This window comes from Indicator indicator, chromosome 27 (genome assembly GCF_027791375.1).
Source record: "Indicator indicator isolate 239-I01 chromosome 27, UM_Iind_1.1, whole genome shotgun sequence".
Taxonomy (NCBI): Eukaryota; Metazoa; Chordata; class Aves; order Piciformes; family Indicatoridae; genus Indicator; species Indicator indicator.
The window spans coordinates 6,001,952-6,015,817 of record NC_072036.1 but is presented as its reverse complement, the minus strand read 5'-3'; positions in this window follow the sequence as shown (position 1 = coordinate 6,015,817).

Below are 13,866 nucleotides of genomic sequence, written 5' to 3'. Positions count from 1 at the left end.
AGGAGCACATCAAGCCTCCACTTGACCTCAGTGGGAGTTTTACCATTTGCTTCAACGGCAGTAGGATCAGGATATCAATGCTTTAAAGTGGTTCAATAGAGACTGCTATTGAAATGCAAATGGAAGTGTTCCCTTAATCTGAACTTCCCATCTCCCCATTGAGTGCTGTTTGTAGAGGGTGTTATTATGGGCTGTTACTCTGGGACCTGTGTTAAACAAAGATTTTTCACAGAATCGCAGATTGTTAGGGGCTGGAAGGCACCTCAAAAGCTCATCCAGTCCAACCCCCCTGCCAGAGCAAGATCATCTGTTCCAGATCACACAGGAACACATCCAGGCAGGCTTTGAATAATTCGAGAGAGGGAGACTCCACACCCCTCTGGGAAGCCTATTCCAGTATTCCCTCACCCTCATAGGGAAAAAAAATTTCCTTTGTAGGCTCATCAGTGAAATATCCTGTAGCAGAGGGAAATATCAGAAATATCCTGTAGCAGAGGGGAATATCAGAGAAATATCCTGTAGCAGAGGGGAATACAACTACACCCTTTGTAATAGCAATTCTAAGCAAATCTAGTGAGGTTGGTTTGAAGAGCAACGAAGTCTTGCAGTATCACCAAGCCTGAACAAGGATGAAGTTGTCTGTGCTGCTGAGTGCAGCACATTCACTTAGGAGTGTGAGCTGACCTGGGTTCATGTCATGCAGCAAAAAAAAAAAAAGGGCTTTCAGGTGTTCAGTTACCTGGAGACACTAGCAATGGTTTTATGTAACACTTAAAATTACTACTACTGAAAAAAGGCTTGTATAGGGAAAAGAGAAGTTGAGTTCATGTATTTGATATAACTAACTGCTAGCTCAGTTTCATTCTTTGTGGGATAAATGTCAACACAAATGAGTGGACAAACCAGTAAAGGTTCCATTTTATTAAGATTGAACCATGCCTCTCTCTTCCTCCTGCCTACCACAAATCCCCTTCTTATTGCAAATTCCTGGTTTCTCTTCATCCTCTCCAGCATCAGTAATTACTAATGCCAAACCAGTTGCACTAGGGAGTAGGCACATCCTGTTTAGCTTGCTTGAGATCTTGAAAAGCAGTCTAGAGCTCTCAGCTGCAGCCATCTGGCCAGCATGCATATTTCTTGTGTGCTCAGCCAGAAGTGTACACACAGACACACAGCTGGTTGCTTGCCCAGCCAGGAAATCCTACCTACCGACTGGTGGCTTGGAGGCAGTGTCTTGCCTCTCTGCCTCCAAAGGGGACAGGTGTCAGCATCACTTTCCAAAGACCAAAGGAATTGTTTCGTGAGATATGCTTTATACAGGCTCAAGCCAGCTATTTCTCACTGCTCTTTGAATGCAGCAGCCGAGGCAAATGGAAGCATTAGGAAAAAATTAAAATAAAAAATTAAAATGACATTGCAGCCAGTTCCTAGCATGTGATGGTAGACAAGAGCTAAATGTATTAGCTTGAAGTCTGTTTTTTGTGCTGATTAGGTATCATGTTGGTGGCATCACTTGGACATAAGAGTAAGGGACAGTGCTGAAGTCTGTTGCTGTTGCGGTCATTACAAATTTAGCCTTGGTGGTTCCTATGTACTAAACTAATTAAACAGACAATTGGCTAGCTCATTGTCATTAAAGCATTAATAATAAGACCTCTTATTTCCCTATCAGTAATGTTCTAATTGCTAAGGACACATGGCAAGTCACAGTGCCACCTGCTCATTTGGCAGGGATCATAAGTTGCATCCTTACTGTGTTTTAAAGACACAGGCTCGATTGCTCTCCCATAAATATCTACATTCTTTACTTTTGAACCTAAACCTAACTTCTGGCATGGTTTTGGCCAATGTCCCTCAGATTTGTCCTAGACACAGTATAGAAAGCATGCCAAATCACCTGCTGTTGACTGCTGTCGATAAGCTCTATGAATGAGGCTACCATGTCCTAGAGAGGCAGGGCAAAACCAGGCAGGAGGAGTGCCAATCATGACCTCATGTTTACTCCTGAGGACAGAGAATGATTCCTGAGTAGTTTCATTTACCAGACTCAATTTAGAGTAGGAATTCCCACTTTCCTGAGACATATAATTCTCATTAGAGCAACTTTTGGTCTTGCAGCACCACTAGCACTTTGTGAAGGAGACATAGACCTGGGAAGAGCTTCCCCAGGGCTATTTAGAAGAATGTGTTCATGCAACTTATGCTCTCTTCTTGTACTTTTGTCCACAAATCAATTGGATTTTTTGCAGCTAAAGAGGATTTTAAGTGCATAAAAGTGGTGGAATTACTCCATAGGATGCAAAAGGTTTTGAATGACCCTGGGTGAGGTTTGGAAGAGAGAAGACTTTTCATGTGCTTCGATTCAGGACGTATTATTAAACTGGAAGAATTGTTGGGAGACCTTTGGATGGCATTGATCTGTGAAGGAGAGGTCAGATTTAGGTCTGCTTTGCAAAACAGCAAGATGAGAATCATGGGAACAGAAGTGTGATTTTCTCCCCAGTTGTTGCTTTTCCAGGTGATCCATACATACCTGCGTGCTTGCACCTGCCTTATAGGGTAATGTCTTTCACCACCACTTTTTGAGACAGTTTTTCCTAGTAGCACAACTCTTCCAGAAATCCAGCATGGGTCCTTGAGTCCAAAAGGAGTGCTACCTCTGCTCTCATTTGCTTGCAAGCTCCAGGAGCATCTGTGCTTGTCTTGGAGAACTCCCCATTAGGTACCTTTGCTGAGCATGCTTAGCCCTGCTTAGTTTATGAGATCAAACCCGATCACATCTGAGATGATGTAACATCTAAGTGAACAAAGCAACTGCATCTTGCATGTGTGAAGGTGTTAAGAAAAAAAGTGAACTAATAGATGAGACTTTGGGGAGAGGATTTCTTCAGTTTTGTTTTTTGTTTTTTCCAAAATTGACTTTTTTTTTTTTTTTTTTTTTTCCCAAAAATTGGACTGACTGCACTTGGTTCACCATTTGGAGGGGATTTGGTTTTAACTTTGGTTGAAACCCTTTTGTACAGAAGTCTGTGTTGTATGATTTCCAGCCTTTGTTAGGGATTGATTAAGCTGTGGAGACTCTGACCTTGTGATACTACCATGTTTCTGCTAAACAAAATCCAATGTGCCAAACAAAGATGTAGCAAGTCGTTACGAAATGGCATGGTTGTTACACATGCTTTTGATTCTCATTGTCTGGTGTTTATTTTGGGGTAATTCTGTTTTGAGAGTGGAAAAGCCAGACTGTAAATAAAAAGGGAGGCCTACAAGAAATACATCATGCCACACAATTCTCAAGAGGCAGATGGAGGGCTCCTCAGAGAGTGCCTAGGAGATAGGAGAATGGTTTTCAGCAATGAAGGAGGAAGGTAAGGATATTCTGGGACACCATGACAAGTGAGAAGAAGAATGAGATTCACCCACTTGCGCAAAGCAATTTTCTATTGCAGCTCACTGTCTGACTTGTTTCCCTCCTACGCAGGGTTTCTAGGTCACTGCCTCTGGTGTCGTTCTAAATCATGCAGCTCCACTCCCAGCTCACCTCCTGTCTCCTGGACAGTGGATGAATCTCTACTACAACTTCCAGGAGATGTGGAGTTAGCCACTACTGCATTTCTGCTCCTGAGTTCTCTCCTATATTGCCCTGCCTGTGAAACCAGATGATAGGAAAGGGAAGAGGGAAGGGGACAGATCAGACTGAAGGTCAAATTAATCCAAACACCTAAAAGGGTATAATAATCCAGAATCATATTCCAAGAGATAATAATGCCATTTTAGGATGAAACTTGTTGTTAGGGATGTGGATTCAGTCCTAAGTTCCAGAAAACATCCTCTAAGCTCTCTACTTGCATTTTTATAGCCCTATAAATCTTTAAGGCCAAAGTCTACCCTTCTACAAATGTAGGACTCCATTTATTCCACAGGGACTTGCACTCACATATCAGAGGGTAAAATCTGGTCATATTTTCTAGATAGCAGTAGGAAAAAGGGGAGGTCTTTCACTTTAAAAAACATTTACTGTATCCTAGCAATGTGCAGCGATGCTATGCAAGCCTGACAACAGACAAATGGTTTTCAAAGATATTAAACCTTACAGAAATACTGTAGGAAGACAATGCGTTGATCCCTGGGAGTCTGTAGGTAGTGCAGGTTCCAAATGATGTCTTGATTCTAGGCACAAAGAAACTAAGGTGACATAGTAGGAAATTTCTTAAACACTTGTGTTAAGGTTGATGCAGATTTTCTTCTGGAGCTCAAGAAAATCTGACTGTCCAGACAACAAAACAAACAGGGGGACAAGAAGAAATAAACTTTTTGTTCTCAAGGCTTTGTGACTCCAAAAAAAATGTAACCTACCTTTTTTGGTTGGTTGGTTGGGTTTTTTGCTGTTGTTGTTTGGGTTTTTTTTTCTCTTTTTTTTTTTTTCCTTTTTCCTTTTTCTCTTGTGCAATCTGTCCTGAAATCTTGGGATTGCTGCTTTACAGTTTAGAATTTAAATTATTTTAAAGCTCTTAAGAACAACTAAACTCTCTGCATGAGCAAATAAAGTATGAATCAGCTGTCTTAATTCTCCAGGACAACAAGATAAAACAATGGGAAGAAAAGTACTGAATGACCACCTTGTCAGCTACAAAGTATGGATAATTAGGGAAAACCAGTCTGAATTTAAACTTTGCTGTGATGAGATATCATTGTCATTCACAAGGCATAGATAGCCTGCCACTATCTATGACACCAAGCTGACTTCTGAAGGGGTTGTGCAATGATCAGAGGAGAACAGGTAAGTGGGAGGCAAAGGATGGCAAGCAATTTAGAAACTGACAGAAGGCTGCTGGTTTCCACAAGCTCAACTTCATTCAGCCATCCATAAATATGAAAATAGAATAAAACAAAAATGGCACCACTGAAACCTTTTCCCTGGAATACCTGAAACAATTTTCTTTCCATCTTCTAAAATACCGTAGCATGTGTTCCTAGCCTTCATGATGAAACTCTGACTCTTCATCAACTTACCTTCTTCCACTTTTGAATAGCACCATTTGGTTAGTATTTGTTTCATTGTGCATTAATGCTCTACCAAAGTCTTTGAAATGAAGTGTCTCCCATAGGAATGTGCTCAGAGGTGTGATAGAAAAATTGGGAAGTATCAGACAGGAAAAGACTAATTTATAGTCAGACCACAGTACCTGTAAATCTTGGTATGGCTTCATCTTGTATTGACTTTCATATTTGTGACTTGAGAACATCACATTCTGAAGCTCAGCTGTAGAGATGAAGGGAAGGAGCTGAATTTCCAGAGGGAATTGCAGTACCTTTGACCATTGTGGCAGGACATTGCTCAGTCCTTTGAGCAGAGCTGATCTGACTTTTGAAACAATTGCATTTTGTGTTCCTGCTGAACAGTGCAGCAATTGTAAATGATCTTTGGTGGAAATGGAAGTTGAGAAAGGAACCTGAGGGGAGTTTTTTGTACGGATCAGCAATGGATTCAGCACAACATTTTGGTAAGGATCAGATGGTAAATTTAAAGGAATATTTTAAATATTTACAGAAAAAAAAGCCCTAAAGTGCTCATATCCATCAGGTTTAATGTAATGATAAATAATTGCAAATGCACATTTAGAAAACAAGTAAAGATGCAGTATTCAAGACTTCTTCCTTCTAAAATAATTTAGGAGAGGAACAAATAAGACCTTTTATGAAAACCTTAAAGTCATTGATTCTCTAGAAGCAGTACATTTGGATTCGTGAAGGGACGCTACAGGCATGGCTCTTCATTCACAGATGTTTTTATCTCTACTGAATGATTCTTTTGGACCCTGGCTCATGACAAGCCCTTGCTGCCGCCTTCTGCTGCAAATAAGAGGCATCTGAGACCTTCTTCTACTCAGGCTGCTTCCTTTCTTAGGAGTTTACCAATGAATTTGGTCATTATCTGTGCCCAGTGATTTTGTGGTAACTCTTTGCATTAGAGTCCTCCAGAATTATGTCTTCAATGTACTTATGAAACTTCTTGACAAATAAAATATGTGGGCTAAGCCCAAAACCAATGCTGGCACATCTCAGATGTCTATATTTTCTGGCATCGCATGCCAGTACAGCCACATAATAATTGAATATCTAGCTGATATCATACCCAGTCTGGATAGCAATTTTATCAGATATTCAAGAGCAGAAAAACATACAAAAATAGCAATGGCAAGCTCTGCTTTATGTGATGACCACAGAATGCATCATACAAAACAAGATACCATTAGCTCTTACTGCCAGTTAAAATAACATACACATTTCTGTGGCAGTGAAGTCACTGGGCTGATAGCAATGGAGTCCTAATAACTGGGTTCTGTGAATTCCCCTGGAAGTTCTGGTATTGAATGTGGCTGTTCCTGGAGGAAGTCATGATGGTGGTGGATCACAGTGTCACAGTACATTAGAGGTTGGAAGGGACCTCAAGAGATCATCGGGTCCAAACCCCCTGGCAAAGCAGGATCACTTAGGATAGTTCACACAGGAATGCATCCAGGTAGGTTTTGAAAGTCTCCAGAGAAGGAGACTCCACAACCCCCCTGGGCAGCCTGTTCCAGGGCTCTGTCACCCTCACTGTAAAGAAGTTTGTCCTCATGTTGAGATAAAATCTTCCATGTTCAAGCTTGAACCTGCTGTTTCTTGTCTTACTACTGAGCATCACCAAAAAGAGCCTGGCCCCCTCCACCTGGATGGTCTGCCAGAGGGGTGAAGCTTTCTTCAGTAACTAAGAGAATATGCTACATCTGACAATGCTAAGCCATGGGCTGCAGTTTCTTTTGCCCTCATGTTTATCACTTAAATCTATGTCTCACAGTCCTGCTGCTACTGATCAAAGACAATCTAATTGTTATCTTCCTTACAACTGACACTGGTAAGGCTGAACAAGATCATTCACCAATTGTTCAATCAAGCCAGACCCTCTAATTTCAGTTTGTGCTTTTTGTTGTTGTTGATACAGATTATCTGTGTTAGTTCAGTAGTACTCCACCTCTGTGCCTTCTCCATTTGCAGTAAATGTAATGCCCCACAATGCCCAGTGTCTCTGGAGAGCAAATTCTTCAGCCTTGCCGTGGTTCTGCCACTTCCTTTCTGTGTAAATCTGCTCTGCCTCCATTTGCCACCAGTGGGATGGAGTTAATAAAGTCTGCCTGTGCAGATTTCTGCTGCTGGGCAGGGCTTAATTCCCTTTGTGTCTCTGCTGCTCCTTTACTTTGGAACAGGGCATGCTTTTGATGTGGACTTCTTTGACCTTTGCAACTGATAGCCTTTGGTTCACATCATGGAGACATCTCTCTACATGCTAACTGTATCCTTTCTCCTGCTCAGCAGGAGGACACACTTCAGTTGCATATCTGATGCAGTCCAATCAACAGGAATGGATTAAAACTAGACCAAAGTAAACCCTGCAAAATATTTAGTCCTGGGGACACTGGGTCCTCAGTACTAACTCTTTTGCTCTGCAGGTCCATTCCTGTTGTGCCTCAATATATAATGGAGACATAGACATTATTATAACTGATGGTTACCTTTGTGATCCTTGGATGAAGAGAACAGCAAAAGTATGAGGTTTTGTGTGTGTTTCAGAGAATAAATACAGCCCTTGTGTTCTAACCCCGAATTTTGGCTTTCTTTCACTGTACTATTTTAGTGGGAGATTCCATAGTTTATATAAGAAAGTTTACCTTAGAAGATCTAATAGCAAATGGAACCTGCTTCTGCACTTATGTAAATAAAATCTATTCACAGTGAGCTCGTTCTGGTCCACGGACATTAACCAGCAATGTTTATTTTTTTGTAGCTGGCAAATTTCCCCCAAATCTTCATTTTGAATAGATGCAGAAGGTTAACACCAGAAGTTTATTTTGATATACACTCTATACACATCCTCAGATGCTAAGAAACACTTTGGGGTAACAGTAAGGTTAGTTTTAGAGACTTTGTACAAACTTGTGAGTTGGAGCTGAGCATTGCCACATCAAAGTGAGTATTTTAAGTTCCACTTTTATGATGACATTTTGTGTTTGACTAGAGCAGGGACATTCATCTTTTGCTCCTGCTTTAATTAAATAACCTTTAAGAGCAGGAACATTCAACACAAAGCAATGTTCTGAGCAGTGATAATGCATAGCATTTATGAAAGACAATGCTCTACTCAATCTCTTTGGGATAGATGGCAATATATTACAATGATAGAGATGGGATCACCAATAAACAGAGAAAATATTACTATCCTTAATTTAACCAGCAAGATAAGCTGTAATCACAGCTTTAGGTGTTGTATATGTTAAGCAGTGATCAAAGAAAATGTGAAGAGGGTAAAGGAAATATATTAAGATATTCTTGTTGTCAGGTAATAATTAACTGCTTGTTATCATATACACTCCTAAAAATTCACCTTCATATTTGCTACCATTAGTCCTAGCATAACCAAAATGACTACTGAACGCTTGAGAAAGGAATCCCATTCCTGCTCTCCTGGTGCAGCTGCAACTTTCCTTGTACTGCCTGACTAAATATCCTCTATACTCAGGAACTGAGCTGGGAAATACAGATTGTTTCTCATACCACTGTATTCCTTTGAGGCCTTGGAAATTTCAGTTCTCAGTGTGCGATGTGGACACCTTGCTTCCAGTAAGGTGTATCCAAATATACAGTCATCAAAGATAAACACATTATTAACAGGAGCAGGCAGGCAGATGCTCCTTGCCACACTTAATCAGCTAGCCAAAAGCAATCACTGAGCCTCCAACATGTGTTTTAAAGACACTACAGAATACTATGGGACATACTGGCATAAGAGAATGTCTGCTAAAACACCTATCTGCAAAAATGGGTTCCTAAGAAATTGTAGGTGCCTGGAAAGATCATTTTGTTGCCAGACAAATCCTCATAGTACAACATGTAATCAGCCTATAAACTCTGTGAACATGATGCAGTGATAACGAAGTGCTGCATGGATTTGTCATAAACAAATTTCATTCTTTGACAGAGCAATTGGCCCTTAGGGTAAGAGAAGCAGCAGACTTGTTAGATCTTGATTTTAGGAAGCCATTCCACATATTTTTATATGCTTTTCTCAAAAGTAAACTAGGAAAATACTGTGCAGATTAGTTTCTCATAACACACACTTGGAACCGATGTCACTTTTTGGTCTAGTTCTACTCAAAATTTTTATGAGTGACTCAGAAGAGGAAGCAGTGGATCTGTAAGTTGCACCAATGGATAGGAAGTTCCAGCACTTTGGAGGACTGTATGAGAGCCTAGAGAGATTATCTGATAAAAATAGTACAAATTCAGAAAAACAGACAAATATAATTTGCCACAGATACCAACGGCAGGAATAGAAAATGGGAAATATTGATGTGGGGTGCAGGACTGGAAAGAAACCTGGAAACTCTGTCACCCCTAAACTGAGTAAGAATGAGCTGCATCACAGCTGAGGAAAGATGAATCTTCCTGTAGAGACTTGATAGAGACAAACTAGAAAGAGTTCAGAAGAGAAGAACAAGAAGGGTTAAGTGGTATGGAAAACATGCTGCATTAGGAGCAGTGAAGAGAATCTGTTCTGTTTAGTCTGGAAAGAGAAGACAAGAACAATGTGACTGCAGCCTTCCTATGTAATACAGAGGTAGTTGTTCTCTGTGTCTGTGAGGGGTGGACAAGGAGGTGGTGATTTAATTTGCAGTGAAGAGGCTTTGCTGCACTGATGGGAAAAAGCTGCAAGTTGAAAAAGAGTGATGGAAGAGATCCCTTACAGAGCTTGTGGGATCTACTGCATGGGATAGTCCTGTGCAGAAGTGGAAGGTCTCCCAGTATGGTCCAAGGCATTGAGGATGCTTCAAAGCAAGGAGAGCATGTCTGCTTTCTGTTATTCAGTTTTCTTACAAGAAAAGGAATTGTCTCTGAATGTCCACTTGTAACTTAGAGTTTCAGTGCACTACCATTATTTCCTGATCTTCAGAGAATTTATTTGCCCATTTTCATGATTTCAGTGTCCTCTCTTCTTCCTCAGAAGGCTCTCCAAAAGTCATTACAACACGTATGTTACTACCAGTCTCTCACTTAGGCTTTATTGCTCACATTCCCATGTTATGTAATATGAAAATATCCTTGCATTTAAGAGGATGCAATATGCTAATATGATAATACGATAACAGTTTGAAAAGAAAATATTTACATTAGTCTGATTGCAATAATGCAAACAAGTAAATATTTAGCTAACTCTTGACGAGCAAGGTAGTCAAGAAAGGCTGCACAACCCAAAGCCAGATGTAAAACCAGAAGATTCAGTTCCCTTCCTTACCTGCCTCCAGATCTAGGTACTAGCACAGAAGCAGTCTTAGCTGCTCTCCACATGTCTGGACATGCCATTGCCTCAACTCAACTTACTTTAAATGCCACTTTAAAACACATCTGTGCTGTAATGCATAAAAGGAACCTTCTGTGCAATAACATCTTATGTAAATTGTGACTTGTGGTTGTTCCTACAGCTCCACTAAGCATTACAAGCACATTTCACCCCTCCACTTTAACTGGCCACTACTTGTCTTAAACATCTGCTTTCTGTTTGAGATTGTAAACTTTTCAGGTCAGAGTTTATCTGATGTCTCTTCAGTGCCTCACACCACACCATCCTGCCTGTCACTCCCATTTGTGCTCAAAACATCATCCACACTGTCTCTTTTTGCTTCTACAAATCCTGGATAAGCTCATCTCTGTAACACCTTTATGAGAAAATTTTCCTGTTAATCCAGATTTATCCTCTGGGATCTTTATTAATGCACCAAGAACCTTTATACTGCAAGACTGATTTATCTTTCTTTGGCTAATACAATGTTGCTGTTCTCCTGTCTTTCCAGGAGGCATCTGCAGTATTCATTTGCCTATTACTATGGCCCTCTCCCCCTTTCTGCTCTTTTGCTACCTCTTCCACTGCCACATCAAATGAACTACCCCTTGCTCTTCTTGGGTTGCCTCATGGGCTGGGTCTCACCCTCCCTAGCAGCCAGTTTTCTCAGTTGGCTAGCTTTCACCACCCACATCCTAGGTTTTCAGACATGTATTTACACATTCCCAGCTCAAGTTTTCTCAGCAGAGTAGGCAAAATCAAATTTTGCTATCCCAGCAAGTACACAAAGCGGTGTGCAGGTGCTGTTGATAACACTTTTCACTAGTGTCATCTGCTGGACTGCCAGCCCACATCAATCTCCTTTCTCTTCTGCCCCACTCCATGCTTTTGAGTTAGGAGGAACCATGCACTTGTTTCCCCATCCAGTACAATAGGGTCTTGTTTGGTGGCTGGACCTCCTAGACAAGTTGTGCAGTCATGATTAGCACATTAGCATCTTAAGATTTCTGATTCCCATTGCAACATAGTTGTTTGGGTTTTTTTTAACTTGAACAACAAAGTTACTCCTAGACTTGGACTCTGATCACTGGCCATTTCTTCATTTTCTTTTAACATTGACAGATCCACCTCTCATTTCCTTACCACTTCAGTCACTCTAAATCTGTTACTTTTAAGCACTAAGATATTCTATTTCTCCACTTACATTGTTTGCTGGTTGTTTTGTCTCCTTGATTAATTCTTGATTCATAATTCATCCTGATGGACATTTTTCCATGTGTAAAATACATTATCAATATTTTTCAGGCCACAAAATCCTTTAATCAGTCATTACAGTTTCAGATTAGCCCTGAAGAATTTTATGCTCACATGAGCTGTTTGTATATTTCAGAGAAGACCACGGGAGACTTCTAATGGCTGTAAAATTTCTGTACTGAGTAGAAGAACAGAGGGATTTCTGGGGGTTTCACCTTTCTGTTCATCCACAGAGAACATTGAAGAGTTCTAGTATTATTCTTTTTAACTCACACTGATGACTCTATAATTAGAATGTACCCAGAGTGCCTTTTACAGTTGCATATCTTGTTCAGCTATTATTGGAGTACCTTGGAGGAAATCATGAAACATCTAGAAGGGCAACAGTATGCAGGTACCCTCAGCCATGCACCCTCTTCACTTCCAGTGCTGATAATCCAGAGACATGAACACCTGGCAGAAAGCTCATAAAGGTCAACTGGCTGAAATTCAATGTGAGCAAAACAGAAGCAATAATTTCAGGAAAGGGAAAAAATATTTGGCAGAACTAGGCATAGCATTTCCCACCCTGGGGAGCTCTGCTCTGTCAGATAACCAGCTGTAGTTATATTTACAGACTTGCAAAAGCATTTTGGTTTTGTTGGTGAGTAGCAGAAGTGCTAGAGCTACGTATCTGGCAGCTTGGTCACAGCGTCTTGCCTGTTGCTGGGACTTCCAGCAACTTTCAGCATATTTACTGCAGCATACTGTACTTGAGAAGGAGTTGCATCCACCCTGGAAGGAGTTGCTACAATAGCATTTGTGCCTGCAGCAAGACTGGAGATCTTATTGCTATGCTTGTTTTGCCAGATGGCTGATGTATGACAAAGTGCTTTGAAGTTCCAGGTCTCCAGCTGGAACGAAGGATCTTCAGGCAAGATGTGCCTGCTCTGTCCAGCACAGCATGTAAGCTGTTAATAAGGGTTCTCAGTAAGAATTCTTTTCATTTATTAAAATGTAACTACATGTACAGGCAGTGTCAAATGAAAAGGAGGGCCAGGCAGAAACCACAGCTGGCATTTTAACACTATGGCACAGAGATGAAAAAAAGAAACCAAGAAGTCAGAAAAGAGCATTCTTGGTGAGTCACGCTCATAGTGTGTGGCTAGGATAGAAAATGAGAATTATCATTACCATATACAATGTTGGAAATCATGAGGATTGTGCTGGAATTCTGAAAATGAAGAATTTCTTGGGTTTTTGTCAAGTTCCCAAAACCTTCATTCAAGGTTCACAGAATCATAGAATCACAGAATGGTTTTGGTTGGAAAAGACCTTTAAGATCATTGAGTCCAACCATTACTAAGTCTACCAAGTCTAAACCATGCCCCTTAGCACCACATGTAACTGTCTGAAGGACAGTTTGACCGAGGAAGGAGACTAAACCCAGATGACTTGGGTTAGGATTTGGCCTATTATGGTTCTACTATTGTGCAGGAAAAAAACTGTAGCATAAGAACCACTTGTTGAGAAAAAAAATACAACTTGGAATCACTTAGAAACGTTCAAAGAGAACATCTACTTGCCTCTTACTATTCTTATTTATTTAAATGAACAGATTATCAGAAGAACTTGGTAATTAGATAATGGTTGGACTCAATAACCTTAAAGGTCTTTTCCAACCAAAATGGTCTTATGATTTTATGAGTGAAGGCATTAGCTAATGACAGTTGTGTATTTGAGCAATTTCCTTTAAGAAAAAAGCATTTAAGAGCTATTTTAGGAGAAAGAATCTTCATTTAAACTGCTTTAAAGCAACTGTGCAAAGAAATACTGGAGAAATACTAAAAATAACAGCAAGCACAGTTGAGTAATTTGGATAACTAATAGAAAAAAACTGAGATGAAGTAAATATAAGCAAAGCTAAAAAGAATTACAGCATAAAACACACACATGAATGCTATGATTAATGTAAAGAGTGATTGCATATTCTATTATAAATGTTTAGTGCCTTTATTTTTAACATTGTAGTTTATATTATGGACATAATGGCCTTTCAGAAATGGCAGATAAATGACAATTTCGAGTGAAGAATTTTTCAACTACTTAAGGAAAGTTTGAATGCCAAGTTTTCTTATGATTTTTATTGCAGTATATTTACATTAAAAGCCACAGATATATAAACTAGAGCAGAGAACCCTTTACTGAGAAATATAATTTGTTTGGAATTCCTGTGGCCCTGCTCCCTTGCAATGATA